At 42.1% G+C, this 16,663-nt stretch overlaps 1 protein-coding gene across 3 annotated transcripts in view; it reads right to left on the reverse strand.

Moving 5' to 3' along the window:
• Arap2 (ArfGAP with RhoGAP domain, ankyrin repeat and PH domain 2) overlaps window positions 1-7,751 on the reverse strand; it is a 160,097-nt gene extending 152,346 nt beyond the window's left edge. For 2 of the 3 annotated variants that reach the window (XM_029545277.1, XM_021211156.2), the window contains exon 1: window positions 7,609-7,751. The gene's annotated coding sequence lies outside the window, so the exon portion shown is untranslated. Of the gene's footprint in view, window positions 1-7,231; window positions 7,251-7,608 lie in introns of those variants that run through there. The other variant, XM_029545276.1, reaches the window with a different exon arrangement.
• Between the last annotated feature and the right edge of the window lie 8,912 nt (window positions 7,752-16,663).

A 16,663-nucleotide genomic window follows, 5' to 3' on the forward strand; every position in this document is an offset into this window, starting at 1 on the left:
AGACAAGGCCCTCAACCTGGCCATATCTCTTACATGTGGTCACCCACAGACTAGGATCTTCTCAGCCCTATGTTTTATTTAAACCACTAGCCTATCCCTGTTTCTCCAGACACATTCATTCTGGTTCACTCTTCCTGGGACTTACATTGTTAACAATTCTCACTGTTGCGAATCATTGGTGTGGGATTCCTGTCTGTCTCACAGTTCTCTTGGAAAGCAAATCATACTGTTGGCCTTGATGTTTCTTTATAGCTGTTCAGTTGATCAAATGGTAAAGAGATAATGGTGTCCTATTCTTCGTCTCATTAGTGCCCTGTGCATGAACCCTCGTACTCACTAGAGCTTCTCAACCCTAAGCTTTGACTCTTTATGACAGATCCTCAGGTTGTAGTGACTCCCAACCATAAAATTATTTGTTACCCCTTCATTACTGGAATTTTGCTACTGCTATGTGTTGCAATGTAAGCATCTGAAATATAAACACAAAGAGGTCACCACTGACAGGTTGAGAATCACTACACTAGACAGTCCTACTTAAATTATTATATTCCATAACTTGCAAGCCCAGGTGTTACACAACCTTTAGGTTTATTGCAGTTGTTGGGTATCCATATAAGTGGTTAAATACAGAAGGCTCAGTTCATTTACATGTTAACTGCTTGAGATTTAACAGCCAATAACAAGTTAATGGTAAACAGCTCTGACATCACTTTTTATAGCAATGGTAAGATACACTTCAGTAATATTTCTTCTGGACATATCATTGCAGAAAGACACTTATGTGTTAACTACCATGAAATTCGCCTGGCAAAATACAAAGCCAAATACCAAACAATCAAATAAAAGCAAAACAATATCTACCGGCCAAAGGAGCAAGCAGTGCTGAGGGTGGTAACACAGCTGAACCTCAAGAGAAAGGATCTCAGCACAGAAAGACTCACCTTCCAATGAGAGCCAAAGGAGCAACCCAAGGGATACAGGCACGTCAAAGATCAAAATGTGGAGCCAAGCAATGGGGGATGGAGGGTGAGGGGTTTGTTGTTGTTTTTGTTGTGCTTTGTTTATTCGGTTTTTGTTTTGCTTATAAAGAAATGGAAGCTGGAGAGATGACTAAAATACGTGCATTATAAGCATTATAAGCATTATAAGCATTATAAGCATTATAAGCATTATAAGCATACAGGTCTAGCCCCCTGTACCCAGGTAGATCCTAGGTGGGCCTGGCAGCCCTGCTGTACCCTCTGCACTTGGTAGAGAAGACGGGGATTCTAAGATCAGGCTAGGCTGTCTAACTAGATTAACAGAAGGTGTGAGCTTGGGTTCAAAGGAAAGTCACCTTTTCAGTAATGCCGTAAGAGTTCAATGCTTGATAATCAATCTCCTTGGCCACAGCACATCTCTCAAAGCTCCCGTTTACATTTTGAGTTAATCAGTTGAGGTCGGGAAAGTGACTGAGGACTCTCTGGTTCCCCTCAGATCTCCACATGCATGTGTGCCCACACATGTCCACACATGCAAACATGTATACCCACATGGATGCCTAACACATACAGATGTGCACACAGCGAGAAAGAATGCTACCACGAGGTTGAATCTTCAGGACTTTTTGCTAAGGGAAATAAGCCAGTTAGCAAAAAAGGAAACTACTATATGAATACACTTGTAAGAGTTATGGTGAGTGATCGAATACACCTGTAGGAATCAAGAGTAAACTGTGAGCATTGAGGAGTAGAGAGATGGCGGTGGTGAGGGTTAATGTTTAATGGGTATAATGATTCAATTTAGCAAGAAGAAAAGTTCTGAAAATCTGTTCCACAAGACCATAAACACACATAACACTATTCAATGGTACACTGACAAAGTGGTTAAGATGGAAATTTGGTAAAGCAGAGAGGAGAGAGGAAACAGAATGAACTCCTTGCACTGTTTATTCTCCTCCTTTGACAGTTCAACCTTGAAAGTGCAGTACGATCAGTCCATGAGATTTTCCTACTCCATCTGCCCTTAATCCCCCACCAAATCCACCCACACCATACTAGATACCATAATGCCCGAATTCCAAATCCAGGTTTCTCCACTCTTTAATTCATCTTATTGATCATCACTATCCCCCTCTTCCCCTCCGCCCCTTCTCTGTTCCTATTCCTGTTCTCTTTCTCTCTCCCCCACCTCTCTCTCTCTCCTCTCCCTCCCCCGTTCTCCCTCCCCCTCCCCCCTTCTCCACCCCCCAGTGGCTATGCCTCTGTGTGTGTGTGTGTGTGTGTGTGTGTGTGTGTGCGCGTGCGCGTGTGCGTATGTGTGTGGTGGAGGGATGATGCTGGTTCCTGCTTTCCAAACTTGACATGTCACAGCAGGGTCTTTCTTGTTTCTATTGCTGTGCTACATATATACCCCAGGCTGGCAGGCCCATGAGTTTCAGGGGGAGGGAGGGGGTTGTCAGGACTTCATCTCCTATACTATAGTAGGCATGCTGGGATTACAGAAGCACCTCTACATTCAAAATTGGGTGTGGGTTCCTAGGACTGAACTCAAGTCACCAGTCTTGCCAAGCTAATGCTATTACCCAGTGAACCATGTCCCTGACTTTGGCTTCTCTATTTTTTAACTGAGTACTTTCATAAAACTATCTAACCTTCCTGAAATTTTCAGGTTTCCTACTAATAAGAGGACAGAATTTATAGAAAATACCCTTTCTATATTATAGCATTTATATAATAGAATTCCTTACAGAATTTTCAATAAACTTGTTATATTTTAAATTCACACATAAGACACATATAAAATGACCTGTCTTGAACTTCGGGCATATGATTAGTGCTGGCTATTATTAATTAATCTGTAATAATCAATATTACACTTAATTATATCATATGATATGGATGTACTGGGCTTGAGTGTTATTCTTTGGCCTGCACAATAATGTCACCTTCTTAAAAGAGGACTGTAAATTATTTTTCTAATAAGCCCACAAATCACTTAGCACAGCAGTGAGCTAAGCAGAGCTTTATTAAAGTAGCGAGACAGATACATAATTAGTGTTTTGAGACTGGAAGATTTTAGACCTGGGACACAGACCACAGTGATTACCAAAGCTGCCAGCTCTGCTGCACACAACCTTTTTGGCCTTCCAGGATGTCTTTCCCTCCCCAGTCTCACCACGGTCACCATAGGGAAAATAATAATGCACACAATTCCAGGCTCTTTGGAGGGTGAGATGATTAAATATTCACAGGCCCTTTGAAGGGTTTCTGGCAAACAGCAAATATTCAGTCATTAGCTGCTAGATGCAAAATAAGTGAAACTTGATCTTAAAATAGCTGAATCCTAAGCAAAATCATTTGGCTTTGGGGCGGAAGGGAAAAGATTATTCTGAGACATTTTCTACTTATTGCGCAATCAGAAAAAAGCACAATTCTGCAATCTAGAGTTCAGTGTGTCTGTCAAAGCCAAGATACCAACTCCTTTTCTTAGTATGAGGGGTGACTATAGTGTGTCATGTCCAGTGCCTATATTTGTGTGTTTTAGGAAATTCAGTGCTTGATAATCTCCTTGGCCACAGCACATCTCTCAAAGTTCCCGTTTACATTTTGAGTTAATTAGTTGAGGTTTGAAAATCCTCTCAAATTCTAATGGAGAGATCTGTCAAGTAAAGTCATAATTTGAGAGCAACCAAAGAAAGATGTTATAATGCACACAATTCCAGGCTCTTTGGAGGGTGAGATGATTGGATATTCACAGGCCCTTTGAAGGGTTTCCACAAGGAATGACAAACTGAAACTTGCACCACTGTGTTCGATGCCTACTCATGTGCTCCAATACCTGCATCTGTTCCGTTAGGAAGAGACCCTTTTCCTGCCCCAACTAAAGTCTATAGCATATCTGAGGCTGAGCCCAATCCTTTCAAAATCTTGCACTGAGACGAAAACAGGCATACATTCTTCCTTTCTCTGTTCCATTTTGTGATACAGTGAGCGCAGCTTTAACATTCAATTAATCCAGACAAAAACTGAAACACTACTACAGTTCTGTACAAAGAACTTTACATGTAGACTTATGACAGACACACTTTTTTTGTGTGTGCATTACATCTCCACGTTGTAGTACAAATATCTATTCACCATGTCTCTGAATTTAAGAGCCACATTTTTAGACCAACAACCAGATGTTTCAAAATAGCCTACTGTGAATGTTTCCTCTCTGCATTTATAAATAGCACCCTGACCTCTTTTCCAACTGAATTCAAGAGCTTCCTCTTGATTCTGTGATTCTTAAAGTCCCTTGTTCTTAGGAGAAGAAAAGTACTTCAACTGTCTCTGAAGTTATATGTCCCTTTGTTTACATCCTTCAATAAATATTTAGGGGACACTGCTCTCTCCAAGATAATAGTGGGAAATATTTTCAGTTCAAGATAACAGTACTTCTTATCTCACTTGAGAACAGCATCGAGGGTTACAAAGTGAAGAGTCAATGTCCTCCCTCCACGAGGTTAAAAAAAGAGCAGGCTTAGGCCTGACAATAAGCAAAGGCAATCCATGGATATAAACAAGCAGCCCTGAGACAAACAGCCCAGTCCACGTAAGGAAGGGCTTGGGAGACAGGACAACATTCTCAGAAGAACAGGACATATGCAAAATAGCACTCACTCTGAAACAACATGAAGACTCAACTTCGTGACCTTAATATTTACAGGGTTTGCAGTGTAATGCATTATTTCAATCACACACATGTGACACCATCCTTTAGAAATGATCAGGGACTCTAGAAATCTCCCATCAACTTAAGTAATACAACTAAAGACTTCAGCAAGTCAGGGCTTTCCAAGGGTTGAGGTCAGAGGAAGAGAGCTACTCAACAGGGTTTCAAGAAGAAAGGCCACAGGTGGAGACACCAACACCTGAAAGTAGATCGAAGGCCATGAAGGAGGCACAGGGAGAGAAGATAAACATCAGGCCACAGCAAGAGGGCGGAGCAGGTGCAAGGGATCTAGAGTTCAACAAGTCCTAATGGCAGAATGGCAGCTGAAGTCAGCCGAAGACCTGGAAAGTGAAGTGTCCGCACTTCTTGTGAATGAAGTGAAACCCTCTCCACAGTCCTGACCATCTCTACCCCAGGTCTGCCAAGTCATCTGTGAAGCAGGGAAGTGATCAGTTTTCCTTGTGGTTGGACAGACCATACCTTTCTCTCTGCATGCTCGGCCACACAGCATAACCAGTGGTGTTTTTCTGTTTGTTTTCTGTTTTGGTTTTCTGTTCTATTTTTTGAGAACCTTCAGGAATGATGAGCCATTTATTCCCGCAATGATCCACCCCTATATACACATAAAAGTCAGAAAATAATTCTCTCCGCCTCACAGAAATAGCTTTCAACAACAAAATCCCCACCTCAGCCATATCAGAAACATGTTTGTTCTCACTTGAGAATCAGTAGAGAAGTCTGCTTATCCTGAGTAAAAACTTGAAGAAAATTTCTACAGAGAATAATTAAAAGAGAATACCACTGCTATTCCAATCAAGGAAAAAAAACTGAGCCAAATGACCTTACTAATATTATATATTTAATTCGGGTGATATATTTTATGTATATTAATGTATTGTTTCTATGTGTGTACATGTGTTGTGTGTATGTATGGGAGTGACACAGCACTTGCATGGAGACCAGAGGACAACTTGCTAGAGTCAGTTGTCTCTTCCCACCGTGAGGTCCTGGGGCTTGGGAATCAAACTCATGTCATTAGGCTTGGTAGAAACATAGCCATATATCCACACCATGATCAATGATTTTAAAATCTAAAATAGTAAACTCTAATGTAGAAATGACTTAAGGAGGCATCCACTATGTTTATATTCAATGTGTTTCAGTAAAAGTTAACACATATTTCTAGGACCAGTAAGAAGACATCACCTGATTAGCCTTTTACAAAGAATCAGAAACACTCCACAACGTAGCATGTGCAAAAGACCAGTAAAGGACTCCAACACAGAAGTCTGAAGAAGGGGTGGAGCGCATGACAACAGAAACTATTAAAGCTGTGGCTGTCATTCATACTTTGAATTTTATGGTCAAGTTCACCACACTGAGTTCGTTAGCTGCAAGTTAATGTGTTAGGAAGTAACAAAAGAGAAGGCAAAGTCTCCTTCTAGGACCTGGAGAAGTCTATCACCCAGCATCCTCAGAATCAGGTTTTTAAAACCTTCAGTTTCCAAATGCTAATGTAAGAAACAAAAACTGTAATCCAGTAGAACTTGAGTTCTATTTAACCATGGTAACTAAAAGTACTTCAAGCTGAAAAGCATTCATTGAGTGCCCATGAGCCTCACAACTGGGAACCTGAGATGTCAGGAAAACAAGAATTTGCTTCTAAGTGGACCCTCAGCCTCTCTTTTCACAAGCAACCCCCCCCCCAAAAAAAAAAAACTGCATGTGACAGGCCGAGGAGAGGAAGGAAAGAATACAAGACAGCAGACCCATATAAATTAGTTTTAACAAGCTTTTTTTTTGACTTACTTTCTAGGTACATTTTATTTAAAAAAAAAAAAAAAAGCTGTCTATATAAAACCCTCTTGGTGTGAAGACCCACCTTAAATGTGTGTTCAATCTCTCCTTGGACTGGAGCCAGGGGATATTTCCATTTTAGGATATAGCCTACTTGCACGACCCACTTTTATTTTCTCTCTATTAAACATTGTTAAACGGTGGAATACCAAGTGCCTTTGCCTTCCATATTCCTCTTGTAAGTGTATAAAAGTCATGAATAAAAATCTTGTTGCCATTCCTCACCTTTAAAAAAGTTACCACATCCATAGGCACCTTCCACTTACTTACAGGCAATGCTCCATACACTTCTGGTGCACAGAGCTTAAGTGAAGAGAATCGATACTGGGCTTGTAAGTACAAAGCTATTATTGGGAATAACAATGACATCCGATTAAATGTACTTTTAAAAATAGCATATTCCAATATTTTAAAAAAAATAAAATTATGTGCTACTAAGTGTCCTATACTTCAAGGACAAACTTGGTATCCCTCATCTAACTTACAAGAGCCTGAGACAGTTTTCCACACAGTGTATCTTATCACTTCTTGTATTTTTTTTTCTCTAAAATATCAAAGGCTATTGTTCACAATATAATTTCACAAACCTTCCAAGTCAAAGAAACTCCAGATCGCCACCAAGAAATCCAAGACTGGTTTTAAAAAGAAAATGTCAGAGTGAAGTAAAATAAAAACTTACTTCAATTAATAGATGGACACCAATTCTCCCTGGAGAACTGCTTCCCACACTAAAGGTGAAAGAGCTGCCTGGTAACCGCACTCCAGAGAGGTCCCCTGGTACAGTGCTGGGTTCAGGCAGGTGGAGGCCGAATGATTGTAATTAAAGTTAATTAACAGGGCTGCCTTCTTAAGTGTGTAAGCAGAAGGGTGTAGGGGTGCAAGGGGGAGCACAGAGCCCCAAGTCATTCCCTCCACTGAGAAAAGAACTCAGTGCCTGGAACTCGCCCAGGCAGTTTTTGGTCTGGGGTAGAGGAGGATGAGACAGAGTCTGATGGACTGGACTGTCAACCCTGCGGGTCAAATCCCAGAAGCAAGCGCAGCTTTCTGATCACTTACCGCCTTTGGTTTCTCTTCCGACGCCCACTCGCGGGAAAGCGCAATCCGAGCGACACAATCCAGAGCCGCCCGAGCACTCGGCGCGCCCCGAAGCGCGGCGTTCTCGCACCCGGGACCGGACCGCGGCCAGCGCACCCCGGGGACTCGCCTCGCTCGCGCGCGGCCAGCGAGCCCCGGCAGCGCAGCGCTGGCTCGTCCCCGTGGGGCGCTGTCCCCGACGGGCAGGCGGGCGAGCGGGCGGACCCCGCGCCGCACCTGGAGGCGGGAGCGCGGCTAGGCTCGGCGGGCGAGCGCGCAGCCCCGGAAGCCGCGCCCGCCCGGGCCGCCCAGGTGCTCGGCGCCGCGCCCGGCTGCTTCCTCCCGAGCCCCGGGGGCGGGGATCCGCGGTCGGCGGGGGCGGCCCGAGCTCAGCGACGGGGGCGGCGGGGCAGGCCGTCCCGGTTCCGCAGCATTGCTGCGCGGCTGAGTCAGCCCGCCTTCCGCTCGGCCGCGCCTGCCGCCCAGGCCACCTGGAGCGCGTCTGCCCAGTGGGGACCCGGGAAGGGCGCGTCCCCCTCCCACCCCGGGCGGGGGATTGGCCCCGCCACCCTCCCGCTGAGACCCTCGCTGGGTTAGAGATACTCGTCGCTGGGACTGTGCGCGCTGACCTGGGCTGGTGGCTAGTGGGGAGGATCCCGCCGCCTCTGATTGCAGGAGCGCTACACTACTGAGAACTTTCCCTGTTCCCTCAGTGTTTCCCAAACTTCACACACATCTAGGACACCCGTTTTCCCAGGTTCCAGGAATAAGTGTATCCACGAAGAACCCAAAGTCAGATTCCCCCCAGTCACCACTGCGACCAAATTCTAAGATCCTCCTTTTTAGATGAATCTCCGGAAGAGGAGCATAACACCCAACGGCCTGAGGAACACTGATCCCTGGGAAACTAGGTCTCAAACCTGAGGGTTGTTTGAGTCTGGAAGGCCTTTCTGTCTTTGCATCTGTCCTTGTCTGATCTTCCTGATAAAATGAGAAAAGAGAGAATCCCAGAAACCTACCTGAGCACAAGCAGGACCATTGCTAACCTGCTTCATACTCCTGTTTGGAGTTGGTTGTTTGTTTTTAATAGATTACCTACCTGAGTTTCTCCCTCAAAACATGAAAGGACTTACTTATCTTCCTGCTGTATCTGTTGACGAAAGTGAAGCAATTACAGTGATGCAGACCTTATTATGAAAATAAGATAATGGGTGAAGCTCACAGGGTGAGAGGCTTCCCAGGAGCTCAGGCCTGCGTGAGTCCGTATCACCAACTGCCATCCAAGACCACCATCTTTCCAGGGGTAAAGAGAGGCTTGAGCTGCAGCGTCCTTTACACTGACTGTTTCACAGAAGGCCCTAGGCAAATTGCCTTCATTTCCTCCCAAAAGACTTGCAGAATTCCTTTTGTCTGTGTATTCTTCTTTTGTTTGTTCTTTGTTTCTTTCTTTTTATTTATTTATTTATTTATTTATTTTTATTAATTTATTTTGCTTTTAGTTTTACCCTCCATGCCATTTATTACAACTTTTCTGTGTGTTACTCTTTCCTGGACTCATCTTCCCCCTGCACTCCAGGCTTCTTTTACTTTCTCTTCTAACAGCACTCACATATCTCCACTCCCACCCCCTCCACACCCCCAATCTTCATTAGCCTTCTTAAATCCTTCTCTGAACAAGACAGGTCATCAAATATACAAGTATTCTTACATCAGGTATGGTGTCTCGGGAGGCCAAGCTTTAACGTGTTACTTTTCATGGTTGGTTTTATAAAATATTTTGGACGGCTTAGTTCCTTAAACTTGTCATTCAGTTATCCAAGGTTTTCAATTTTTTTTTCTGTTGGATAATTTGAACACACAACTCTGAAGATACACAGTAAACACCTACAAAACAGTCTCTAGATGCCATCCTCTCCCAGGGGACAGACTTCGGTGCTGCAGGGTGCACGCATGATTTAATAGCAGTTGTGGTAGGTAAAATACCACTCCACTACAGACTGTATACACGGCTCCTGAGTGCTAAGTTGGTCTGTTGAATCTTCATAGGCGGGTTGGGGGGGGGGGGGGGGGGGGGGGATAGCTCGGGAAAGATGGTAAAAAGCTACCTTTTATTAATTGCTTGTTAATCACCAGTCTCTAGCCAGACAACTGATGCATATTTTATAGGTATGCCACAACTCTGAGCTGAAATAATTCTTCCAGTTTTATAAATGCAGGTTTAATTGAAGTTGAAAAGAGGTTCAGTAGTGAAGAGCAGATAAATTGAGCACAGCTAAGCTGTATTAGTACAGCATAAATTATTTAAGTGACGCATTAAGAGGACAAAGTGGACCGAGAAATTGACTTTCTATAAGAATTAAGATATGGAGATACGCCGACTGCCAAGCTTCTGTACTCGCTACTTTCCCATCAAGGCTGGAGTTACTCCAAGGTGACCTGTCCCTACCCCTAGTTCCTAGATTTTAGATAGCAGAGCAAATGGAACGGCTTAACCCGCTCTTCTGCCTTTGTTGCTCTCATCCCTAGGTACCCATAATGCACTGGCATGAAAGAGGTGATGATGCATAGAAACCCCCTCCATCCCAGCTCTCCTCTCTCTCTTGGCCTCCCCTGTTTTTCCACTGACTACTTGCAGGACAGCTGCTGCGCCAAGCACTTTACTCGTAGGAGCTCATAGCGGGACAACCAGCAGCTCTTTGAAAAGAGAAGCGACAGCAGTGTCCTCCACAGATAAGAAACCTAAAGAAAATGGGATGGGAGTGACTTACACCATCATGTAGGAGCATAAGGAGAGACAGCTCCAATCCAGTCTTCTCGGGGATTGTCTCTGGTGAACACCACCGCGGTACTGAGCCTGTAAAGGCCACATTCAAGACAGAGCTCAACATGCTCTGTGGGCTGAGACGATTTGAGCACACTCATTTGAGTACATACATTGACATTTGGGCCCTGGTTTCTCCATCTGTAAAAATAATGTTCGCTGGAGCAGTGTGATTTTGCGTGTAAGGCACCTAGGAATTAGTAACTCCTCAGAGCTCTTAGTTCTATTGCTTTTTTTTTTCTCCCATGATTCTCCAAGTCCTAAGTTCACGTTTCACTTTCTTCTCAATACTTTGAAAATATCTGATAGCCAGAATAGCTTACACATAAAACTTAATCATTCATTTTATATAAAATGTCAAATATTATTTTGCTAGATAGAAAATGTAATGTTGAAAATGTAAATCAATAAAATAACCTATAAAACACACACACACACATAATGTAAAGTTGTGGGTGCAGCAGGCAAATATTTCACAATGTTTAATGCACAGGTGTAGATAAGCAAAATAATATATTAATTTACAAATATTGCAGTTTTGACTCACATTTTATGAATTTATATTATTGAACATGCAATTTGACATGAAAATTGAACTAGAGAACTAAATAAAAATCATCTTGTGTTCTCACCTCTACCATAACTGCATCCCTTGATGTGCTGCTGTTATAAACTGGTATAGAGTTTAGTTATGTATTGTACAATGAATCTATTTGTTCATTTTATCTAACTCAACTTTTATATCCTTTGATTAGCATCTCACCAACTTTTCTGATATCCTAACCTCTCTGGTAGTCATGGTTCTATAATACATTCTTCGAGTTTTCTCTCTTTCTCTCCCTCCCTCCCTCCCTCTCTCTGCTTCAGAATGGGGTCTTTGCTGGTGGAGGATTTTGTTTGTCTGTCTGCCTGTCTGTGTGTTTGTTCCATTTGACACAAGCAGAAGCCATCTGGGGAAAGGCCAATCCTCTGCTTGTCCCATGGGCAGGCCTGGGGCATGTTTTCTTTATAGACTCATGTGGGAAGGCCCAGCCTGCTCTAGGAGGTGCCATCCTGGCACGTGATCCTGGATTAATTAAGTAAGAAAGCAAAGGGAGCACACTGTGGGAAACACACCAGCAAGCAGCACTCCCCCAGGGTCTCTGCCTTAGCTCCTGCCTCAGCTTCCCTCAATGCCTGACTGTGATCAGATGGTATAAGACAAACCTTTTCTTTCCCAACTTGTTTATGTTCACAGGCACCCCATCCTCAGTAGTTATATATGGAATCTTTAAATTCCATGTAGAAGAATGTTGACACAGTATTGCTCTTCTGCACATAGATTGTTTCATTCCATACCTTCCAGCAGTTCAGGGCCACTCTGGAAAATTCACTAAAATACTGTTCTAATCTGCTTTTTACTCCTGTGAGTAAGACTATGACCAAAGCTTCCACCCGCCAATACTGGACCTCTAGTTGGTGTTAACGTATGAGTCTCTGAAGGACATTTCAGATACAAACTATAGCAACTTCTGTCTGCATCCTAACTAGGACTGACTGATGATATTTTAGCTATACTTGCCCCCTTGAGCCTTGAAAATGATCAGGTTAATTAACTGACGGAAAAACAAAGTTTTTGTGATATTTCTGGTTTTGAACCATGTATTTTGATATATTTGTACTTTTAGCCCTCTCAAGGATAAGGTTCTGCCATTATCACATTTTTAGTACTTGTAGAAACTGAAAGTTACCTCAGCTAAGAATGTACAGCCTGTAAACAAGGGAGCTAGGATTGAAAAGCCTGAGATATGGTGTGATGACTTAAATATGCTTGACCCAGGGAGTGGCACTATTAGCAGGTGTGGCCTTGTTGGAGTAGGCATGGCCTTGCTGGAGGAAAGGGTCACTGTGAAAGTGGGCAATGAGACCTTCCTCCTAAACTTGTGAGGGTCAGACTTCTCCTAGTGGCCTTCAGATGAAGATGTAGAACTCTCAGCTCCTCCTGCACCATGTCTGCCTGGATGCTGCCATGCTTCTGCTTTGATGGTATTAGATTGAACCTCTGAACCTGTAAGCCAGTCCCAATTAAATGTTGTCCTTATAAGAGTTGCCTTGATCATGGTGTCTCTTCACAGCAGTAACACTTGTACCTTGTACAAGTGTTATGGTATACAAAGTTATGGTATAGAAAGTTCTTTAAAAGTATTCAGCCATAAAGAAAAGTAAAACCTTGGCATTTACAGGAAAATGGAAAGAACAAGAAATTATGAAATTAAATATGTTAGATTCAGAAAGACAAACACAGTGTGCTTTATTTATTATGGGTAATGTAGATTTTAGTTTTTATATTATATTTGTGAAGATGTGTATCTATATAGGTGTGGTATATTGTGAAATTAGAAAGAGGACTGACCAGAAGAGGAAAAAGGGATTTTTTTTTTTTGTAGTTTTGTTGTTGTTGTTGTTGTTGTTTGTTTGTTTTCAAACAAGGTTTCTCTTTGTAGCTCTGGCTGTCCTGGAATTCACTTTGTAGACCAGGCTGGCCTCGAACTCAGAAATTTTCCTGCCTTTGCCTCTCAAGTGCTGGGATTAAAGGCGTGAGCCACCACCGCCCAGATAAAAGGGGGAATCTCAAAGAAGGGTTATAAGGGAAACCAAAGAAGGTAACAATAAGTGTAACACAGAAGAGTTCCTAAGGGAAAGGAAGTAAGGGGAGGGGCGGAACAGGGGAGGGGCTGTGGGGGATGATCAGCCAAAGCCAAGTATGTATGAACATATCCCAATTTTTTGTATGCTAATTTTTATAAAATTAAAAATATAGTTTATCACACAGACTTCTTTCTGAGGTTAATTTTTCTTCCCTGGGGGAAATGGTATTCCTAGTACTGAGTAGTAGCTAGCATTCTCTCTTGATCATTTATCCCTGACCTGCAGTTTTCATTCAGTGAAAAGTCCTTGTCAGTCACCTGTGCACCTTGGTCACAGAGACATGCCCCTTCTTACTGTTTGCTCTCAATTCCTGGCGTAGCCATTCTAGGGCCTTAGGCAAATGTTTGCTTTATTAAGGTGAAATACTTCAACACCTTAAGCTGACTCCTTGTGGCTCTTAGCTATTGTACGAGCTGCTTTGAAGGCATCACTTAACTCCTCACCACAAGAAGACCAGTAAGTGGTTGGTATAACCAGATCACAATAGACGTGACAGCTGCGAAAAAGTTCAGTTCATTCAACTACTCACCACAATGTGGGGAAGCAACCTATGTTAAAATATCTTAAGGGAAACCATTAAGTAATCTCAAGAAAATGAGCAGTGTACGTTTTCCTATAAAACTAATACTTTAGAAACTCATTTGTGCACCAGAGCTGAGAGTTTTATGCTAATATGAATATTTTTATATTCTTACTCCTTCCTAAGTGGAATTTCAACTTAAAATGGATTGTTGTTGGCCAGGCAACGGTTGAAATGGAATTGCTATTGCCTACGTGCTTACACTGTCAGCATTTCCTGTGAGTTATTTACACCTACAGCTCTACATACATCTAGCTTGTCAGTTAAGACTGTTTATAGTAGGTTTCAGCCCAAAGACAAGGAAACAGAACAGTGAGCTATTGATAAAAATCTATGTCTGGAAAACCTTTAAGAAAACTGTTTTCCTATGTAAAATAAAAAAAAGATTAAATCATTATTAAACAATGTGTCATAGTTTAGGACACAGTAATGTGTTCTGAGAAACAGGTAGAAGATAGAGGAAAAGGCCACATTTTAAAACTGATAACTTGCTCACATTTTTTTTTCTGAGACAGGGTGTCTCTGTATAGCCCTGGCTGTCCTGGAACTCACTCTTTAGACCAGGCTGGCCTCGAACTCAGAAATCTGCCTGCCTCTGCCTCCCAAGTGTTGGGATTAAAGGTGTGCGCCACCACACCCGGCTTTGCTCACATTTTTAAATGCTAAAACTTGACTGTTTTTTGGTTGAGCATCTCTTAGGAAAAATCATTGCTAAGACACTTCACAAAGTCTAACTGTTGCCCAAAGGATGTGTAGAGGAGACACATCCACTAGGTTGACAATTACTACATCATTTTTTTCCTCTGTGTTATCAAAGTTGAATCACTACATACATTTTCTAAAAAAAAAAATCTGTGTTCCAATATGGGTGTTTGGAAATAATGTTTGGCTCACTCTTTCCCCCTTTGGCTAAATAGTATACTTATAGAAAGATTTGAAAGCTTAAAATAAAGCAGGATTTTTTAGCAAAACCAACGATGAGGGGTACGAGACAAAACCCAAGGCCAGGAATAGACTCCTTATGAACCAATGAATCTGCATAGCTAGGAAGGCGATTGAAAGCTCTAGTATTACCACTGTAAGGGTAAATGAAATGCAAGAGAGGAATTGATAAGAGAGCAGACCACAGGATGTCTTTAATGAAGACTGAGGTCACAAACTAGGCGCCTGGGGCGGGGGAGTGTGAAGGCAGGAAGCCTACAGTAAGGTTTTGGGCCACAGAGTTCAGCAAATTTTAACTGGTTCCCTAAGTGGAGATTTACACTAAAAATACAGATTTTTTAAGTTCTTTTGAAGAATCAAAAGTCCTGCTGACCTTGCGTTCTAGAGAAGTAAGTTTGCATTGCAAAGCTAGCTGCCTTTATTTGGTCTGGACATTCTTTCTTTTGCCATTTTATCCCCAAATGCTGTTCCTCCCTGAGTTGATGACTCAGGAGCTGTGGCCTTTGTGAATGTGAGTTTTCTTTCCTGATATTATCACCACTGAAAGATAAGCTTCCCTTGAGGTAAACTTGAGGATGTCAAAAATAGAAACCTTAGAAAAACACATTTCGAGCAATAATATAAACCAATCACTGTAAGATTATTTTATTGAGTTGCAGTACAACAGTCATAATGTCCACTTCATCTATTATTGAGTCTTAAACCAAATCATACCATAAATATTTTTAACATTCTACTTATTTTAATAGATATTTGGGGATGTAATTGGGCCCCAGACACAGAAGTTAATAAAGTAGACAAAATTTATATATTCTTGAAGCTTACAATATGATTGTAAAGACAGGTTGTACCCAAATAGTTATAGTCTTTAACATGTATACAGGTGGACAAGCATATATATGTGTATGAATGAGTAATGCAGAGAGACAGAGAGAGGGAGAGGGAGAGAGATCTGTATGTGCACTATGTATATGCATTTATGGCATATATACTATGAATATAACATAGTTATAAGTAAATATATGATGCTTCCTCCAGAGTACATTCACGCATGCCTATAGATGTATTTTTGTTTTAACATATACATGTATCATTTAAAACATATACATTCATATTTAAAACATATGAACTTGCTGATGACGTATCTCTAAAGTCTAAAATAGTCATTCATTATGTCTGGCTTAAATTATCAAATCTGCATTGAAAATGGAGAAAATGCTTTTCTGCTACCCCTAATCATATGTGCTCGTGTGGAGGGAGAGTACGCCCTCCCTGGTCCCACTCACCCACCCACTCATGGCCCCCAGTCTGCCCAGTAATAGGGATGAGTTATCGGGTACCCTTGGAAGGAGTCATCAGCCTCAGGGACCCTGCGCAGTCGTCCCGGCTTTCACTTTCTGTAGGCTGCCATTCAGAAGCTAGAAATCTGTTCTGCTCCTCGTAGCTAAGAAACCCTGGGAAATTACAATCTGTGTGCGATTTTCCATGCCTGACATGTTGTCTAAACTAATAAAAGTAGTATTTGTCATCATTTTGTCTGATTCCTATCAGTCTGCCCATTCATTTCAAACTCATTACGGCATTTAGGGTATTGGAACAAATGATGTTTTATGGTAGAGAATAGTCAGGAAAAGGAACAGTTTTGATTGGTAACTCAAAAAAAAAAAAAAAAAAAAAAAAAAAGTCTTTTTTTAAACGATCGACATTTAAGCTGAGAAATGAAGGAGTGGGAGTGAGCCGGGCGCCGTGTGTGCGTGCATGGGGGAGGCGAAGATGTGCTTCAGGCAAAGAAGAACATTTGGGAAACCTTAGAGGGAGCAAAATGCAGGAAATTCAGAGGAAATCAAAGGGAAACATACAAAACAGAACAAGTGGGAAGAGTAGGCTGCAATAATAAGTAACGTCTTGCAGGCCACACACAGTGGGTGGGATTCTATAAGGAAAAAAATACAAAGGTTTGGAGGGATTTAAGAAGGAAAACCATAGTTACTTTAATTTGTGCATTT

This window comes from Mus pahari, chromosome 13 (genome assembly GCF_900095145.1).
Source record: "Mus pahari chromosome 13, PAHARI_EIJ_v1.1, whole genome shotgun sequence".
NCBI classification, from domain to species: Eukaryota; Metazoa; Chordata; class Mammalia; order Rodentia; family Muridae; genus Mus; species Mus pahari.